Consider the following 19,650-nt stretch of genomic DNA (forward strand, 5'->3'; position numbering starts at 1 on the left):
CCCGGTGCCCAGGTCATGGGATGCAGGAAGCTCTCCCGACAGGGAAAAGCAGCAGGAGGTCTTTGTACCATGTCTTTTTTTTTTTTAAGATTTTATTTATTTGTTATAGAGAGAGAGAGAGAGAATGAGTGCAAGTTCAGGGAGGGGCAGAGAGGAAGAGAGAGAGAATCTGAAGCCGACTCCCTGCTGAGCTCGGAGCCCAACATGGGGCTCAATTCCACAACCCTGAGATCATGACCTGAGCCGAAACCAAGAGTTGGATGCTTAACAGACTGAGCCACCCAGGTGCCCCTCTTTGTTCCATGGTTTGACCCCCCTAGTTCTGGTGGAGCAGACACACCGGACAACACAGCCTCAACCTTCAGATTGCCCAGCACAGCGTTGGCGCACAGGCAGATCCCCAAGCAGTAAGTGCTGAAGGGACGCAGCTGTAGAACTGGCTGTTGGATGCTAGCTGACCACCTCGAAGTGTTACCAGTTTTGGAGGTCAGACCACTCTGGTTATCCTGTGCCAGCCATGCCACACTCGGCCGGCCTCATTCGTGAGCACCTCACTCTGCTCTTGGGGATGGAGACACCACCCCTTTCATCTGTAAGGAGTTCACAAAACACATTCATGGCGAGTGCTATGGATTGAATTTTGTCCCCCTCAAATTCATATGTCTAAGCCCTGACACTTAGTACCTCAGAATGTGGCTGTATTTGGAGACAGGGCCTTCAAAGAGGTGACCAATTGAAATGAGGCCTTTTGTGACTTTAGGTAACGATATTGTGTGTTGTACTTGAAAATGCAGTGTTCTTAAATGTTCTCACCACACACACAAGAAGGTAGTTATGTGAGGTGATAGAGGTGTTAGCTACCCCATTGTGGTAATTTCACAACATAAAAGTTTATCAAATCGTCACATGGTCTACCTTAAATTTGCACAACATTATACATCAATTAGATCTCAACAAAGCTAAAAAAACAATGAGGCCTTTAGGTCTAATCCAACATGACCGGTGTCCTTATAAGAAGAGGAAGTGTGGACAGGCAGAGCCTAGGGCTGTGACGGCACAGAGGGAAGACCACGTGAGGCCACGACAAGAAGGCAGCCATCTGCAGGCTTAGGAGAGAGGCTTCCGAAGAAACCAAACTTGCCAACACCCTGATTTCTAGCGTTTAGTCTTTGGGACCGTGAGAAAATTAATTCCCAGTCTGTAGCCCTTTGTCATGGCCACCCTAGCAGACTCATACAGATATCCTTACAGCACTCCGATGACTCAAGCAATGTGATCCCAGATTTACAAATAGGGAAACTGAGGTGTAGAGAGGTTATCTGAGCAGCTTCCGGTCACACAGGTGACTAGAACTTGTGTCCTCTGGCTCCACATCCAGGGCTCTTCCTTCGGCCTCAGATCTGCCTCCCCCATGAGGTGAACACTCCTCTGGGATCTCCCATTCTGTCTTCTCAGGGGGAGGGTCCAGGCCCATTAGAAGAGGAAGAACCTTCCTAAGCCATATTTGATTTGAAGCAAGCCTAGTGAAGGCAATGCGATCGCTACGACAAATCAATCTCTATTTTTTGCTGTTGCTTCTCTTTGCTTTGAAAATCCAAGGAGACTTTACATTTTGGGTTGTCAGAAGTTGGCAAGTGTTCAGTTCCCTAGGGTACTCTCAGAACTACACCAAGTGGAACCCCAAGCCCAAGACTGTTGGGAGAGCTCTGACTCTCACTTCGAATGAAACATTTAATAGACTCATAGAGCTAGATATCAAGACTATCTGGACAAACAGGACAGTGAGACTGAGAAAGAGCGAATGCATTGCTCAATGACAGAATAGTCTTCTAAGAACGGAAGGGCTCAATGTCTCAGCTCCCAGGCAATTAATCATAGGAAATTAAAGGTAGAGGTGGGGATGGCTGGGGCAGGCAAGGTGACAGCCATGAGAGGTGACAGACTGACAGTAAAGGAGGGAAAGCCAAGCTGACTACCAGATATAACATTAGCCATGGCACAAACAATCCCATGGTCCCCAGTAACTCTCAAGACATCCCCGTACTTGCAGCTCAGTTAAATCATGAATGTTCATGATGATCTTTGGCCATCCAGAAAATTTAAATTATACTCTATTTACTCTGATTCTTAAGGCAGGGACTTCCATAATACATTTTATGAATAACAGCAATAATAATAATAGACACTTATGGAATGTTATGTGCCAGGATCTGTGCTAAATTTTATAGGGATTATCTCTGTGATGAGGAATATTGCCATCCAAAATGGTTTCAATTAAAAATGGTTTGGTATTGGGGCATCTGGGTGGCTCAGATGGTTAAGCGGTCTGCCTTCAGCTCAGTTCATGACCTCAGGGTCCTGGGATTGGGGGTCCCTGCTCAGCGGGGAGTCTGCTTCTCCCTCTCCCTCTGCCTTCTTCCCACTGTTCATGCTCTGTCTCAGTCTTTCTCTCTCTAAAATAAATAAATAAAATCTTTTTAAAAAATGCTTCGGTATTTTAAGCTGCATTTGGCTGAAAAATCCACCAGCATGGAAAAACTCATTCACAAAGGAAGACCCAATTCATAATGGCTTCTGTGTCCTCTGCATGTGTGTAGACACAAAGTAGACACCTGAGGCTAATTCTGCTTCTGAGCCAGGCTCTGTGCAATTCCTAATGCCACACGCTTTTCTGCCTTGTGGTTTATGTATGTTTCACATGTCCTTCAAGAGCCACTGGAGTCCGACCTACCTGGGGCAGCCTTCCTCCACCGCCCCGGCCCCAAATCCTCTCCCTCCTCTGAGCACCACAGCTCTTACTTCCTTTCCAGTTCACTTCATTTCCATCACGTGCGATCTTTTGCATGGCTGGTAATAGCTCCTGATGTCGGCATCATGTGCCTCGAACAAGAAGCACTTTGTGCTCCAAATACCCTACCGGCTCCTTTGATACTCACTACTGACGAAGATGATCAGTCATGTCGAAATACGTCATTCACTCATCTGTCTTCCGACACCTTTGGTTTCTCATTGGCACTGCAGAGAATACACCAGCTACCTCGAGGGGGTTGCTGTGGGCACGGCCGGAATAACGTGAAAACAGTTTTTTAACTTCGGCATTGCTACATAAATGTTAGTTATTTGTTGTGCATTTTGAGTAGGACTCAGTCTACCAAAATGTGGTACGCACGTGGCTTTTCAGGAACATCCCTGTAGTGCATGATTCCAGGGGTATCTGCCCAGCCTGGACCCTGAGAAGGGCCCCACCTGCCACCTCCAGGTGTGCAGAATTAACCCTTGAGCCTGGGCATGCTTCCTGCTGCCCTGACGCAAGCTGGGCTACTCAGATTTTCTGCCTCAGATTTAGGATTGAGTTATTGAAATGCTCGGTACTCCCTATTAGGTGCCTGAAGTGGAGAGAAACGTAAACCCTGACTCATCCATAGAGGAGTCTACACTGAAGTAGAGACAGCAGCTGTGTGGGATGCAGAATGAAACTGACTTCGAACAAACGGCCAGGATGGGACCACACCTGACTGAAGATACAGATGACATCCCCGGCCGCTCGTCACTTTCTGGTTCTTCTCTTTTGGGAGGCCCGGCTGTTTGTCCTGCCCCCTGATCCTAGCACAGGCTCTTCTTCTAGATGTTATGGCGTGCTGCCTAAGCTATTTTGGGTGTTTTCTATTTTTTTTTTAACCAAAAAAACCTCAGTTAAGGAAACCTATTATGATAGATACACCTGTCGTCTATTTTCTAATTGAGCCAGTTTTTCTGAAAATGAACTACGTTTCAGAGAAGTAATATTAGACTAGTTTATGAGACAAATGCCTTTTTCTTTGTGAAGGTATCCTAAAGGACTAAAAAGATTGTCACAATACGTTTCCCCAGAAATTTCCTTCCTGAGTTTGAAATGTCAAAGGAATGTATTTTGTTTTTCAAAACATACTTCTGCATTTCATAAGCACTGGTAATTAGTGCTTATAAAATACTGCACAGCAGGCCTGTTCCAGCGAGTGGGCGGGGCTGGGGACAAGTCCCACTCTGCCTCTCCCACCTCCAGATCCCCAAACCTACTTTTCATGTTGATGCTCTTGACCTTTCTGTAACCTCTGACACTGTCTTCTAATTGTTTTCATTCATTCAAGTCATTCATTCATAAGGGCTACCCTCAGTTGAAAGTCTTTGTTTCCTTCAGACAAATTACCTTTTTTATCTCAGTGGCTTCTCTTTTTCTGACTCCTTTAAAAGAGGTTTTCTTAAGCATCATTTCCTTCTCTTTCTCCTCTCCTTTCTTTTCTTTTCTCTTCGGTTTTTTGTTGGGTGTTGTTTTCGCCTTCTCCAGGTCTTCTGGGCAAATCCCGTACCCATGCTTGAGAACTCTTGAATGCCTCATGGTGTCCTACTAATAGAAATCCAAGCTCTTTACTGTGGGATTCAAGGCTCCGGCCCTCCGGGATGGGGTTTTTCTACATTCCAACCATATTTTCTGCTCCACACACCCTCTGCCCTCTCCGTGCTGGGTGCGGGTCCCTCCCTGCCCAGAGCCTGCCATCCGTTGTCATGCCACACTTCCGCTCATCCTCTCTTCTCTTTGGGATTGGCTTTCCCTGCTCTTTGCCCATTGAAACACTCCCCGAGTCCTCAGCCGGATTCAGCTGTCCTCGCCCCGGCCTCCACAACACCACACTGGCACTACTGTTAGGGCATCTGTTTCCTTCTGCCTCAGTCAGAGCTGCACGTTCGGGTCTCCTTCCTCACTGGATGAGTCAGTCTTTTTTTGGAAGGGCAGCACTTCTTTCTTGTTTCGCTCCTCCACTCACTGTGTGGTGTTTTGCAAGTAGTAAGTGTCCATGGCCTGTTAGCGGAATCGAGGACACTGTGAAGTGCCCTGGTTCGGAGAACTGGATCCTGATGGCACGCGACAGAGGACCGGAAACCGGCTCGATTCTGCGCCCAGTGTGCGTACATTTACTTGGATACATCCCCCAACCCCTGCCCGGCTCGAAGATTATACACCTGTGAATTGAGAACACTAGCATTCGTGTCATACTTTGTTGTAAGGATTAGACAAGAGAATAGAGGGTTTAGTGGAGAGCCTGGCCCATAAGCAGTGCTCTGTGTCAGCTCTTGTTATAAATTAGCCTAAATGCTTTGGCCATCACTGAATACTAAGTCCCAAAGTATTTGTCCCCAAGGGAGTTTGTACAGACAGAGAGGGTATTTTTATTCTTTCTACCTTGCTGGGGGCGTGGGTGTTTATAGGTTGGTTTTAAGCTGTTATAATTATGGATTTATTTTTTCAGGATCTGTCTGAGCTATTTTTCGTCCTGCTAATTTCCTCCTATCCACTCTCACGGAGGTTCTTAAGCTTGAATGAGCATTGGGATCCCCTGGAGGCTTGTTAAGGAGCAGATGGCTGGGTCTCCGCAGAATTTCTGATTCAGTAGGTCTGGGGTGAGGATGAGAATTTGCATTTCTAACAGGTTCCCTGGTGATGCTGATGTCCCTGGTCCAGGGACCCCACTTTAAGAACCACTGCACTGTGAGGACTCAGCTCCCAGATCAAGGGTCTCATTTGTAGATTCGTTTAGGGTAGGGCTCTCTGGGTAGGGCTCATGCATTATAATTTCATATAGAATAAAGATTAGCAGAAAACAGATGACCCTTTGATGTCTAGACTTGACTGAATGATTATGTTAATAATTTGCAGGTTATTAACTCACCAGTCTCTAAAATCTTTGAATTATTCAGGTTGGCATCTCGAGTGGAAATATTTCAATGTTACATTAGACAAGTGCTGACGTGGGAATTCTCAGGTTACAGCCCACCGTATCTCATTAGCCTTGAGGCTCCAACGTTGGCCAGGCTAGCGTGACCTCAGTGTGTGTCTCCCTGCTGTAGTGGTGGCAGCCCCTGCTGGAATGCGGCCCTGGCTTGGCCACCGAGGCTGGTCCTTCTGTCCTTCTAGCAGGGAGTGACTGATTCTCCTGTCAGTCACAGAGGCAGATTGGGGGGGGGGGGGACGGAACATGAGCCAGGAGGGACTGGAGGCCCAGCGCTGCTGTCTGCAAAGAAGCTGCCCCTTTCCCCTGTGCTCGCGCTGGGAGAGACACGGGACCCCGCACGGCTGAGCATGTCTGCCTTTTGGAACATAGGATTTCTTTTATTCTCTCTCTCCTTTTTTTTTTTTTTTAAGATTTTATTTATTTATGTGAGAGAGCAAAAGAGAGCACGGAAGGAGAAGGAGAAACAGACTCCCTGCTGGGCAGAGAGCCTGAAGTGGGGCTCATTCCCAGGACCCCAAGATCACGACCTGAGCCGAAGGCAGATGCTTAACCAACTGAGCCACTCAGGCGCCCTGGAACACAGGATGTCTGGAACCTGAGATTATGATATTATTAGAATTTCTACTGTGTGTGTGTGTGTGTGCACGCGCGTGCGTGCGTTCAGGGGCAGGGAGCAGACATCAGCTTGTGTAGTCACCGCAGCAACCCTCTGCAGGACTATTTGCTAGCATCCTCATCATATAGAAGAGAAGACTCGTGTTTCTTGAAGATGTTGGGTGATGTTCCCGAATCTCACAGTTGGTAAGCATCCAAGCCGGGTTACAAGCCCAGATTGGGCCCTCACTCAACTGACAGGCGAGAGAGGTAGAGAAGCAATAGCCTTGTGTCTTATTACCAAGACAGTTAGGTGCTTGCTTCATCATTCATTCACGCACTGATTAAGCAGTACTACGCACAAATCATTACGAAATGCGTTCTGAGGGGTAAGAAGATGAATGTCCCAAAAAATGTTACCTTAGTAGATTAGTCTTTTTTTCCCAAATAAACGTTCTCATTTATTATTGAGGTAGCCTATTCATAGGAAGTATAAAAGCAAAAACAATTAATAAAACCAGTAAAAAAAAACAATAAAAGAAAGGGCACGGCACAGCACTGAGTCCAGAATCTTTTTTTTTTTTATTATGCTATGTTAGTCACCATACAGGTCATCCTTAGTTTTTGATGTAGTGTTCCATGACTCCTTGTTTGCATATAATACCCAGTGCTCCATGCAATACGTGCCCTCCTTAAGACCCATCACCGGGCTAACCCATCCCCCCACCCCTCCCCTCTAAAACCCAATCTTATCAGGTAGCTTACTTCACCTTCTCTCTGTGCTGCGGTTAGTTGGGCTTTGTCCCAAGACTGGGTGCCAGCATGGCTTCAAGATGACCACAGCTGTCCCAAGCATCACATTCACACGATAAGGTCTGGTAGGAGGAGAGGAACTGTCTTCCTTGGGGCCTTTTGAATGACAGAGGAAAACCTTTCCAAGAAGCCCACTCACCCCCACCCCCAGCAGACGTCCCTTCAGGGCTCATTTGGCCACTGCTGAACCAATTCTTGATATGGGATTGCCAGGTTTGCCTTGGATCCGTCAGGATTTACCTGAGTCTCGGAGCAAAATTGGGGCTCTTGCCAACACAGAGGAGGGAAGTGGCCATTGTAGGTAATTAATGTATCTGCCTCAATGTCAAGAGGAGTAGACTGGCCAGAAGAGATATATCACAAGACACCATATATGGTAAACAGTCCTGAGGGTAAGCCCCTTGTGGAGTTCTCACTTTGACTGAAAATAGCAAGCAAAGTATACTGCTTTTCGATGTCTCATAAATCACTATGATAGGCATTTACAATTCTCTGCATGCAGCTGTCAGCAGGCTTTCAGTGATTCATTTGAATAGATGCCCATCAATTTGCTGGGATCTATTTCTGTTCAAGTGAAAATGAAAAGAAGTTAATTAACAGGAGCTGTGGTCACATTTTCAGTAATTGTGTTAGAAAAAAATTTCTCCCAAGTGGATTTTCAGTGTGGGCGGCTGGATGAACTCTGGGAGTTATCTTTGATTTAGTAGAAGGTGCAATGTTCCGAGATTCTAACCGCATCAGAATCTGTTTGGTAATTAAGTACAGGTCCATAGCCGGATGGATGGTCATCCCCTCAGCGGGAGCACTGCCGCCCCACCCGAGGCTGAGGGGCATTTCCCTGCCCTGTTCTGCTCTGAGATAGAATTGGCCCAAGAGAAATACTTGAGATCTGGAAGGTGGAATGCAGTCACCGATGAGTTGTTAGGGGCAGGAGAGGCTCATTCTCAGACCTTCCCACAAGCTCCAACTTTGAGGGCACAGCAGCTTTGCAGCCCTTTCCAGGGGCCCCTGCTTTGTGGGTGTGGTGGGCGCCAGCTCTCCAGCCTCAACTCCCGGGGCCTTAGGCTGAGACTTCGCTGTGGACCTCTCTGACCATTGGTGGCCGCTTTCCTGGTATCCACTCCTCAGCTCTTCCAACAGCCATGAAGCCCCAATTCTGTCTTAAATGCTTTGTGCTCAGAATTGCTACCATTTTCCTCATCAAACCCTGACAGATCGCATCCTCTTGCCTTCCTCTTTCCAAATCCACCCCTCAGCACACACACACACACACACACACACACCTATACACACACACACACCCCTATACACACATACACACACTCGCATATAAATACACATACTCAGTGACTTTGTTAGTTTGACTTCACAGTTATCTCACATATGTAACATTTTAAAACGTTAATACAAATGGGATATGTTTAGCATGCTCTCCACGTATTTAGCAATATTATCTTTTCCTTTCCTAAGATCTTGGATATGCTTTTATGATACAGACATTACCTTTGGTATTTTTAAGAGTTCCCTAGCATTCTGTTATATGGCTACAATGCAATTTGTTTCATAACCATTCCCGTATTGATGAGTGAACATTCTCGTAAGGTTCTCGGGGGGGGGGGGTGTCACGTTTCTGTAGGATGGCTCTGGAGGTGCGAGTGGCTGCTGCCCAATGCATTCACATCTAATATTTGATTTGATATCTGTTGCAAAATGCCCTGCAAAAAGTGGCAATTTTTATCCTGTTAATGTATCATGATTACTACGCCTTATTTCCCATGTAAAAAGCCAAGATATGGGGACGTGGTAGTGCTTCTCGTGACTCCTATAATCTTTTCAAATTCATATTTCGTATCACTTTGCCCCTTCGATGTTCAGGGCACATGTGCAGCAAAGTGCCAAAGAGGTTGTGACAAGAAGTTTCTGAGGAATAGATCTAGAACGGGAATCCAGGTCTCTTAATCTGCAATCTTTAGTACTAAATCTATCTTTTTAATTCTGCGTTTTGGCTCTCAGCCTGGGACTCTTTCAAGAAGGGATTTAAAGATAATTATTAGAAGCTTAACATTAAGCTGAACCACATCTAGCTGCTATTTTTGAGAATTATAATGGTCCAATATCAACCGTTTTGTATGATTCATCGTAGTACCAAAGCCCAGGAAATACTGCACACATCAGTTTCACATTTATGGATGGACTCATCGTATATTTCCTTATAAGGCATTATGTACAAGGCACTCTGTAGGAGTCAAAGATAATATTAGGAATAATGTAAGGATAATATTAAGCTTAAGGAATTCACAATAATGAGAGTGAAGGACACTTTCTTGGGTCTTTGTGCTTTGAGATCTGAGTTCCTCTTTCTCCCAGGATCACAGCACTTGGAAGCAGGCATTCAAGGAGTCATTTCTTTTGTCCCACCTGGTGAGATGCCTTGCACATGGTAGATCACACAAATAACTGTTACAAAAAGAACTTTGGGCTTCTATTCTGTCGGGAGGAGACAGTATATAAGTAAACAAAATACCATATACTTGTCAGGAAGAGCCCCTCCTCATCCTAAGTGTAATTTACCCCATAAGTGCCGAAAGTAGGCAACAGACATGTTTGGTCAGAGCAAGGCAATTTATTACCATAATCCAGCAAACGGCAGAAGCATCGATATGCTTGTGCTAGTTCCTGACACCCCAGGTCCCGGGAGGGGAGCCTTGTTGACGCAGCACTGGCAGTGGGCTGCCGTGGGCCTGAGCCAGGCAGGGTCGGAGGTCCAGCACCTGCTCACGACACCCGCAACAAGCAGGCCAGTCCCCCCTCTCCAAGGCAGCTAGCACTTAGATAGGAGTCAGGCTGTGGGCACCTTGACCTACTTAGTTGAACACCTTTGAAGAAAATCAGACAAGTCAAAGATAGATAAATAGAAATGATGTAAACTGAACCACAAAAAGAAAAAAAAAAAAAGGACAGAGAATCCAAGAGCTGTGGGATGTCTAATTCCACATCGGTAGGTCTAATGTACCTGTTACTAGAATTCTAAAAGGAGTACACAGAAAGAAGGGGGCGGAAGAAGCAATTGCTGCAAATATTCCAGTTAATGGCAAATACCAAGCCGTGTAACCAAAGAACGCTGAGAATACCAAGCAAGATAAATACAAAACAAGACAGAAAACCAACTGACCGCAAAATAAAGAAAAAGTCTATACACCTAAGCATATCATATAAATTTCTGACACACACACACACACACACACACACACACACGGCAGAGAAGATTCTGAAGGCAGACAGAGGGGGAAAAAAAGACCACATTACATACCGGGAACAAATAGAAGAATTACAGTAGACATCTTGTCAGAAATTAGGTGAGCCAGAGACATCTTTTTTTTTTTATAATGATTTTTTATTATATTATGTTAGTCACCATACAGTACATCCCCGGTTTTCGATGTAAGAGCCAGAGACATCTTTAACAAGCTGAAAGAAAAACCTATTGACCCACAATTTTATTATATATATTTTTAAAGATTTTATTTATTTGACAGAGATAGAGACAGCCAGCGAGAGAGGGAATACAAGCAGGGGGAGTGGGAGAAGAAGAAGCAGGCTCATAGTGGAGGAGCCTGATGTAGGGCTCGATCCCATAATGCCGGGATCATGCCCTGAGCTGAAGGCAGACGCTTAACCGCTGTGCCACCCAGGCGCCCCACAATTTTACGTATATTGAAAATGTGTTTGAAAATGAAGGAGAATAAAGACTTCTTCAGACCAACAAAAACTGAGAATGCATGGTCAACAGATCTACACTACAAGAAATGCTAAGGAACGTTCTTCAGGCAAGAAGGAATATGATACCAGGCTGAAGCTTGGATTTACACAAAGAAATAAAGACCACTGGAAATGAATCACATAAAGGAAAAATAATGTTTTCCTTCTTTCCGATTGTTCTAAAAGAATACTAGCTGTGTGGAGCAAAAATAGTAGCAGGACATGATGTGTTGATAGAATATATAAAAACAAAATACACGGCCACAGCAGCACAGAGGATAGGAGGGGAGGGGATGGGAATACATTGTTGAAAGGTCTTTATGTTACATGGGAAGTATAGTATTACTTGAAGGCAGACTCTGATTAATTAGAGATGCACCTTGTAAACACTAGGGCAGTCACTATTGTAAACACTAGGGCAGTCACTACATTTTTAAAAAAACAGGAATGTTCTTTCATCTTGGCCACCAACACACCGAGCAGACAGAGGAAGACCCGGAAACTTCTGAGTCATGTGAGCCACAGCCATGGACGTGGGAGGCTGGGCAATGCCGGCAGAGCATCACCACGGGGCTGATTTTGACAAATGTCACCCAGGGAAGGCTGGTGTGAGTCGTTACCACTTAAAGAGGAACCCGAGCTTCAGCCCGACCATCAACCTTGATAAACTGCCGACGTTGGTCAGTGAGCAGACACGGGAGACATTGCCAAGAGCAAGACTGCGGTGTTCCCATCGTTGATGTGGTGCTCTGGGGCTGTTACAAAGCTCTGGGGAAGGGAAAACTCCCAAGGCAGCCTGTCACGGTGAAGGCCGAAGTCTCCAGCAAATGAACTGAAGAGAGGAGGAAGGGTGTGTGTGTTGGGGGGGTTGTGTCCCGGTGGCTTGAAGCTACCTGGGAGGAGGGTCAGTAAAAGCCAGCAAATGCTTAAAAAAAACACCAAAACAAGTATAAATAATAACTCAAGAGGGGAAATAAAATGGGTAATTGAAAGGTTCGATTAACCTCAGAGACAGCTGGAAAAGAGGGAAACAGAAACGGAACAAACACGGGACAAATAGCAAACAAGTAGAAACATGATAGATTTTGTGGTACAAACATGAATCTAAAGAAATCTAAAGTAGACTCTGGAATGACATATTATTAGGGGTAAGGAGGGACATGACTTGATGAAGGGATCAGGTCTCCAAGAATATAGAGGGATCTTACAGGTGTAGGCACTGAACGAGAGAGCTTCGAAATGCACAGAACAGAAACTGATAGAGCGGAAAGGAAAAGTAGGCAAATCCACCATTATGGGTGGGGACAGCAACACTCCCCTCTCAGTAACTGAGGGAGCTGGTAGGAAAATAATCAGTAGAAATAAAGAAGACATAAACGCTATATATTAACTCAACCTAGTTGACATTTATGAAACACTCATATTTATAGAACCTAACAGCAGAATGCATATTTTTTTCAAGTGCACACAGAACATCCGTTTACCAAGATTGACCACATTCTGGGACTTAAACCAAACCTTCACACATGTAAAAGAAAATCCCCAAACATTTAGAAATTAAATAACGTAGTTACATATGACTTGAGAGTCAAAGAAGTCTCAAAGAAAATTTTAAAGTTTTGAATTGAAGGGCAACATACCATTTCTGTGTTGCAGCTAACGTGGGGCTAATAAGACATTTACAGCTGGAGAGGCTTATATTAGAAAAGAAGAAAGATCTTGCAAATTGGTCATCAAAGCTCCCCACATCAAGAAACCAGGAAAGGGAAAGCATGTTAAACCCCAAAACAAGCAGAAATAAGAAATTGGTAAAGATACAGATTAAAAATGAGATTCAAAGCAGAAAACCAGTGGAGAGACAGCAGAAGCCAAAAGCTTTGAAAGGATGAATAACACCCCCACAGACGTGCAGAAAGAACAGAAATTTCCCATATCGGCAGTGAAAATAGGGCACATCGCTATGGGCATTAAAAGGTGATAACACTATACGGACAATCCACAATGCCCATAAGTCAAACAGCGCAGCAACATAACGGTGATTGTCAAGTAGGTGTAAAAATACACTAAAATCTGCTCTTCGAGTGGGTCCTTGTGGCCCATTTAGCACATTCGCGGTAATCTTCTCTGCCTGTTAAAGATGAACATAATTGAAGGTTTGCGGTGGTTTCTAGGGGGACGGCTTTGATTAGAATCTTTCAGCTGCTACCAACCAACCCTCCTTAGAGAGCGTATGCCTGATTAGAGTATTAATCCACATAAACCATCTCCCAAGGCACACATATACGATTGTTCAAATTGAAGGCTTTAACGCGTCATCGTGGCATCCCTGGGAATGCCAGTCTTGGCCGCCGGACTACAGAGAGTCCAAGTGGCCAAGGGCTGGTTGACCTCCCCCAGTGTGACCTTTGAGGTCACACCTCCCTCTGGTGGCTTAACACCATGACTGAGTGCCTTGAGGGTACTGAAGAGATCCGGTCTTGAGAGACATAGGGCTCCCTTGTTGGGTGACGTTTGCTCAAGGATGGCCCGACAATCTTCTGCAGATGTCCTGCAGTGGAGTGTAGGACACTCCCACCCCATCTCCTCTCCCTCGCTCCTTCAGGTGGGGGGGGGGACTTGTGTTGGGGTCCGATAGCTTTCCCAGTCTTTCCCGCCCCTCTCCTTATTTCTTTTTCCCTACAAAATCCTTGCCCATTCAATCCTGTCTTGATCCCTGCTTTTCAGAATATCCTGACTAAGGCCATGCTACAGACCGGAGCTATTTTGGAATAGAGTGTTCCGAGCTTGATGATGACTTCCAAGGGCCGCTTGGGAAAGATTTTCACAAAGGGGTTTCTTTAAGGGATCGTCATCCCAACTACAAACCCGATTCAGAGACAGAGGCAAGAATGGAACGTCTCCTCGCCCTGGATGCCAAGTTCGGGTCATGTCACCATAAAATTACACAGTCAGCCCTGGGACCTGGGGGTGTTTGGAGCTGATGAAGGGCATGTGAATGGGTGAGTAGCAAATCCATTTGGGAAGGCAGGAGAAGAGTTTGAAAAACACCTTTTCTGGGTGCCAGTGGCAGCAGAAGTGGTGTCCACCTGTGCAGTGGTTACACTGGTGACCCTGTGCTTCTTCGCACTCATGCGTTCTCTGCCTTGGCCCGCCCACTGACGTGGGGCCTCTGCACATTGCTGGCCCTGGCCTCCCTGGCCCTCGGACTTCGCTTGGGTGCACGGGATCACGGGTATTTATTTCTCCTGCTGCCTCTGGCCTCACCACGGTGCCTGCTGTTCTTCTTCATGGCTCATGACCTCCTATAGGGAGCTCTCTCCACACCTTGCAACAACTGCTCCTTTCAGGCTCAGGGGAAGTGGCAGCTTCACTCTCTCCTCCTAATTCACCCCACCGAGCTCCTAGTTCCCCCCCTCCACTCTCTCTCCTTCTAGTTCTCCTCATCCAGCTCCCACCTCTGCAAATATCCCCCCTTGGATGTCCCAACCATTTCCCGCTGGGCCTGGGCCAGTGCAGTAGTGAAGGTGGATAGGATGAGAACTGCAAAATTCCGTGGTGGGGGCAGCACGGCCAGGCGGGGAATTGTTTTGCTCCCTCTTTACCCAATCACATCTCACAGACTATTTCCTATACAATCTGTGGGGTGGCACCGGGGAATTCAGGGCCGACCTGCAGCTCTGACAGGGGCCTGCCCTCGGTCACAAGGCTCGAGTAAGCCTCGCTTACTCCAGACTGTGCTATCTTTGTCACATCGTGCCGCTTCAGGTAGGGTAAAATTAGAATAATACCTACGTTGTAAGGCCCGCGAATAGAGATAAGGGACTTAATTCCTGATTTCCCTCCAGTAATGGCATATAGCGGATATTTCACTTACTTAGGCCTTGCTTTTAAGGGTTTGGCTTCAACTTCTGGCTTCCTGTAGTTTTTCTTTTATCCTGTTTAAGAAATGTTTCCTGTAGCCCCATTATTCCTTGCAGGGCTCTGCTTGATCTATATGCATAGCTGTATATTCTTACTAATGCAGCATCAAAGTATTTTTTTTAACGATTTCTTTATTTATTTGAGAGAGAGGGCATGGGGTGGGGGTAGGGGCAGAGGGAGAAGGAGGAGGGGAAAAAATCCCGAGCAGACTCCATGGGCTCCAAGCTTCATGCGGGTTTGATCCTATGACTTGAAATCATGACCTGAGCCATAATCAAGAGTAGGAGGTCCAACCGACTGATTCACCCAGATGCCCCAGCAGTGTCAAAATAGTTGTACCAGCGATGTCCTGTGCCAGGTAACTTCTCTTAAAATACCATCTTTGTTGTTTCCCCGTAAAGGACAGATCTGTTTGCAGCTAGTAACTCAGTTCATGGGAACTGCACTGTTTTCACAGATGCACATTTCGAAGAAAAGGCGATGGCGAGTAAATTAATGAATACTTGTAGCAGTCAGGTTAATGATCCCCACACTGCTTGTAAACCAGATAAATCCAGTCACTTTAAAAGAGCCCTTGATGATTGATTACTTATTTTTTCTTATAACATCCAACAGCCAAAATCATTAAAATGCAAAGAACTTAAGTTTACTCTTTAACTGGAAATCTATAATTTAGTCATTCACAGGTAATTATTAGTGGTGGTAACATGATTATAATGCATATCAATTTGCTTGGTTAATCAGTAAGCCACCTTGTCATCCTAATGCATTTTTTAAGGGCAAAGCAATTCATCTTAAAATTGATTGCTAGGGCAACATTTCAGCAAATTCTTAATGACACCTGTAATTAGAGAGAGGGGAAAATATTCTTAATCTCTAAAGCCTTAGTAGAGAAGCAAACACTTTCATTTGAAAGGCCTTTTTCAGTTTTCCTTGGAAAAGACAGTCAGGCAGCTGCTGCTTTAAGTGGGAGTTCCGGGTTCTGCTAAGGGATGTATGAGTCCTTTGGACTTGGGGGCCTCTTGAGTTCCTTTTGATATGCTGGTTCCTTCCCCATGGAACAATAGCATTCTCGGTAACAGTTGACAACAGCCAACTCTGGGGGAAAGTGTAGTTTTTAAAACCCTCCGGAGCGGTTAATAAAGGACAGTGGTTCTCAACCAGGGATGATTTTTTTAAATAAGGATTTTACTTATTTATTTGTCAGAGAGAGAGAGAGAAAGCACAAGTAAGGAAAGCAGCAGGTGGAGGGAGAAGCAGGCAGAGGGAGAGGCAGGCTCCCCGCTAAGCAGGGAGCCCGACACGGGTCTCTATCCCAGGACCCCTGGGATCATGACCTGAGCCAAAGGCAGACACTTAACTGACTGAGCCGGGTCCCCAGGCACCCCTCAACCAGGGATGATTTTGCCCTCGGGGGACATCTGGCAATGTCTAGAGCCGATTTTTGGCAAGCATGACTCACCAAGGGTGCTGCCGGCATGTGTGAGCAGACACGTGAGACGCAGCTGAATATTCTGCAGAGCGCAGGATAGCTCCCAGAATAACGATTTTTCTGGTCCTGATAGTAGCAGTGGAGAACCACAGAGGGCTCTCTGCCTTCCTTTGAGGCCCACAGGGGCCTCTCCAATCAAATCTGTGGCAACCTCCTGAGGACGTGTCCGGAGCCAGACTGTCCCTGCACAAAGCTGTCACCGGCCTCCCCGCTCTCCCTGGAGCAGGCCACACTCGGACGCCCTCACTGATCTGTATTCCAGTCTCAGGAAAACTCAGTGGTTTATCAGGTCAGGAAGCTGCACGCTTTAGGCTTTTTTCTTTTAACTTGTTCCGATTTGTTCAGAAGGTCCAAATATATGTATTTTAAGTTGACTAAAGTCAAGGAACTATTTCCTTTGGGTTTCTAAAAATTTTCCTTTCCTTCTTTTCTTCCTTTTTTATCCCCCCAGAAACTGCTCATTGACCTTCAGTGTCTACCATTGTCCATTGTGTCACAGATACAAAGAAAGTAGGTTGAATGGTGGGAAATTTTTTTTTCTAAGTAGGGAAATCCTCATCCTTCGATAACCCTCCACAGGCATAACAGCCATTTAAAAATGTTTTTGAGAATTGAACACATTGAAGGCATATAAAAAGACCTCTCGATTCTCCTTCTGGAAGGCTCCTTTTGTTTGGGAGGAGGAAGTGGTGAAGGGCAGGCTCCAGCTGGAGGCAGGGGAGGGGAAGGGCGGGGAGGGGGGAGGGAGGAGGTCAGCCAATCTGGACCCCATGGTGGGAATTGAGCTGAGTCTCTCCACTGACTTTCAACACCCTTGTCCACACTGCTTCCTCTGGTACCTTCAGAACACCACATCAGAGCTATGAAAATCGATAAGAAAACATTTGCAAAGCACTTTGGGCCCTTTGGAGGAAGGGTCTCAGAGAAGGAAGCTGTATTATTACTCACATTAGACCTGGCGCTGTCATACGACAGAGAGGAGCCCGCGGAGCAGAGTGCTTTGTGATGACTTCATCTTTTTCTGAGCTAATAGCTATTAGTGCTAATCGAGCTCCATATGGACAGCTTGTCACATAGCTCATATTATCAGCCTGATGGTTTTGTCTGAGTCCCTCTTTTTCAAGCTCTAGCAGAAAAGACAGGAAAACACATTTTAAATCAGCCCAGCTTAAGTCCTCAAGAAAGGCCTAGTGCATTTGCATTTTGATACATACTTCACTCAATTTTCAGGATTCGTTTCATTGGTGATGGCTTAATACAGGTGTCACTGTAACACGTTTGGGAGAGCAAAGGTAAATATAAACTTGGAATAGTAGAATTTGCCACATCTCCTTCAACATCTCATTTTAGTTGGCCTTTAGCATATCAGTTACTAAGAATTTATTAAACACTCTCTGTTCTATGGAAGAGATGAAAACAGACTATAAGAGGTTAAACACACATTAAAACTAACAAAGACAAGAAACGTACATGTTGATTGGAGATATGAGAAAATGGAGGAGTCCTTACCGTATGGAGAAATTTTACAGCTAGTGATATCTTTGTTTGGGAAGCACCAATTATGTTAGTGGGGTTCTCCACTGAAGACAAAGATTTCAATATGGACAGAAAAGATACTGTGCGGATTACCTCCAAAGAACACGGGGGCTCTGGTCAAAACTAGGAAGGGCACAACAGCAGCAACGGAGACACCTTGTAGCCTCTGACAGGCAGGAGGCAGGTCACAGGCCTAGAGGCTGGCCGAGTGGTCCGGCTAGGGCAGACGATGCTCGTGCTGGGGCCACAGGTCCTGGAGAGGCCTCCGCAGCGCTGCTTAGCTCAGCAAGGCTTAGCACGAGCTACGTGAGCCGAGAAAGTCAGAGGAAAGCATCCTCCTCCTCAAGAAACCATGGGTGTTCATCACCCCGGTCAGGAAAGGGGCATGTGCAAATTTACCACTCCATCAGCAGAGAGCATTGTGAGCTCAGCAGTCAGGGCGAAGTTTCCTTCAGCACTAGAAGGTTAGATACGTACGTCCTTTCTTTTTCTTTTTCTCCTCTCCCTTCCTTCCTTCCTTCCTTCCTTCCTTCCTTCCTTCCTTCCTGAACCTATTGCCAGGTCCGCTGGTCTTCTAGTCCCTGAACTAAGCACTTCAGCATTTCTTGCTCTTATGTACAAAGTGACTTGCGAGTTAGCATATGTTGACCTCCACGGTCATCGGCAGTGAGCTGCAGGACCCGAGCTCAGGCTTCCAGAGCAGGAAGGTTGGCCTCGAATTCTGAATTTGCTGCTGGGTCATTGTATGTTCCTGAGCAAATTCCTTTACATTCCCAAGACTTATTAATTTCTCACCTCCCTTACAATATTGTTAGGACTAGAGGACATGGATTTTAACAAGACTAAGAGGGGGCCTGGACCATATAGGAACCTAGAAGGTGCTACCTCTCATTACATTGGAACAGATTGGTCATCTATTAGTTTGAAAGAACCGAACACTTTGTTAAGTGTCTGACCCATCTGAATGACTCAAGGCCAGGGAAGAAAGTGAGGAGTGCGCACCACAGAATGTTTTTGGGAAGCTTGACCATCAAGCTCACGGGCACTTCAGTGTTGGCTGAACTGAATCTAAATGCTTACTTGGAGGAGGTAAAGAGCATGCTAGGGCTGTAAGCACTCCCGGAGTGGCGTTATAAGCAACGTGAAAGCTACTGATCACGAATACCAGATTCTCCGATTTGTTTTATGTGCAAAAAGAAGCACCAAGAGCAGAGGCCTAATTCTTCCCCCCAGCACTTCATATTTACAATCTCATTTCCTCTCCCAGTGCTCAGTTGGCTCAGGCGTCACCATCGTATGTTACAGAGATCGAAGGGAAATTCTCTGGGATACAGAGCAGGGCAGTGGCAAGACTGGTCCCTACTTGTAAGCATGCCTTAGGTCATTAATAATTTAGGCAGAGAAAGAGCTTTGTTAGTATCAGCAAGTGCCTCACTTTGTCTGATTGCTTTTCCCCCCAGGAGAATTGATATTATTGTCTCAGTCTAGCCTGTTCCCCAGCCTACAACCCAGAATGGCTGCTATTACTTCCATGTCTCAACCCCATAAGTCTCTTTTCAATTTCACACAGTAGAGAGAAGTCAGTGCACTCCGGGTCTGCAACGTGGGGGCCCGGGCCCCTGCTACTTATTTATCACCCTCTACCTGCTTAGTTTCCGTGTTGGTCTGGGCGTTTGACAGCTGTTGCAGAGACGACTCCCGGGCCGAAGCGGTAGCAGGAGAAAGTGGAATCATGGGCGCTTTCTCCTTTGATACCTGCACCTGCTG

The sequence above is a fragment of the Ursus maritimus genome, unplaced genomic scaffold, assembly GCF_017311325.1.
Source record: "Ursus maritimus isolate PB19 unplaced genomic scaffold, ASM1731132v1 scaffold_6, whole genome shotgun sequence".
NCBI lineage: Eukaryota > Metazoa > Chordata > Mammalia > Carnivora > Ursidae > Ursus > Ursus maritimus.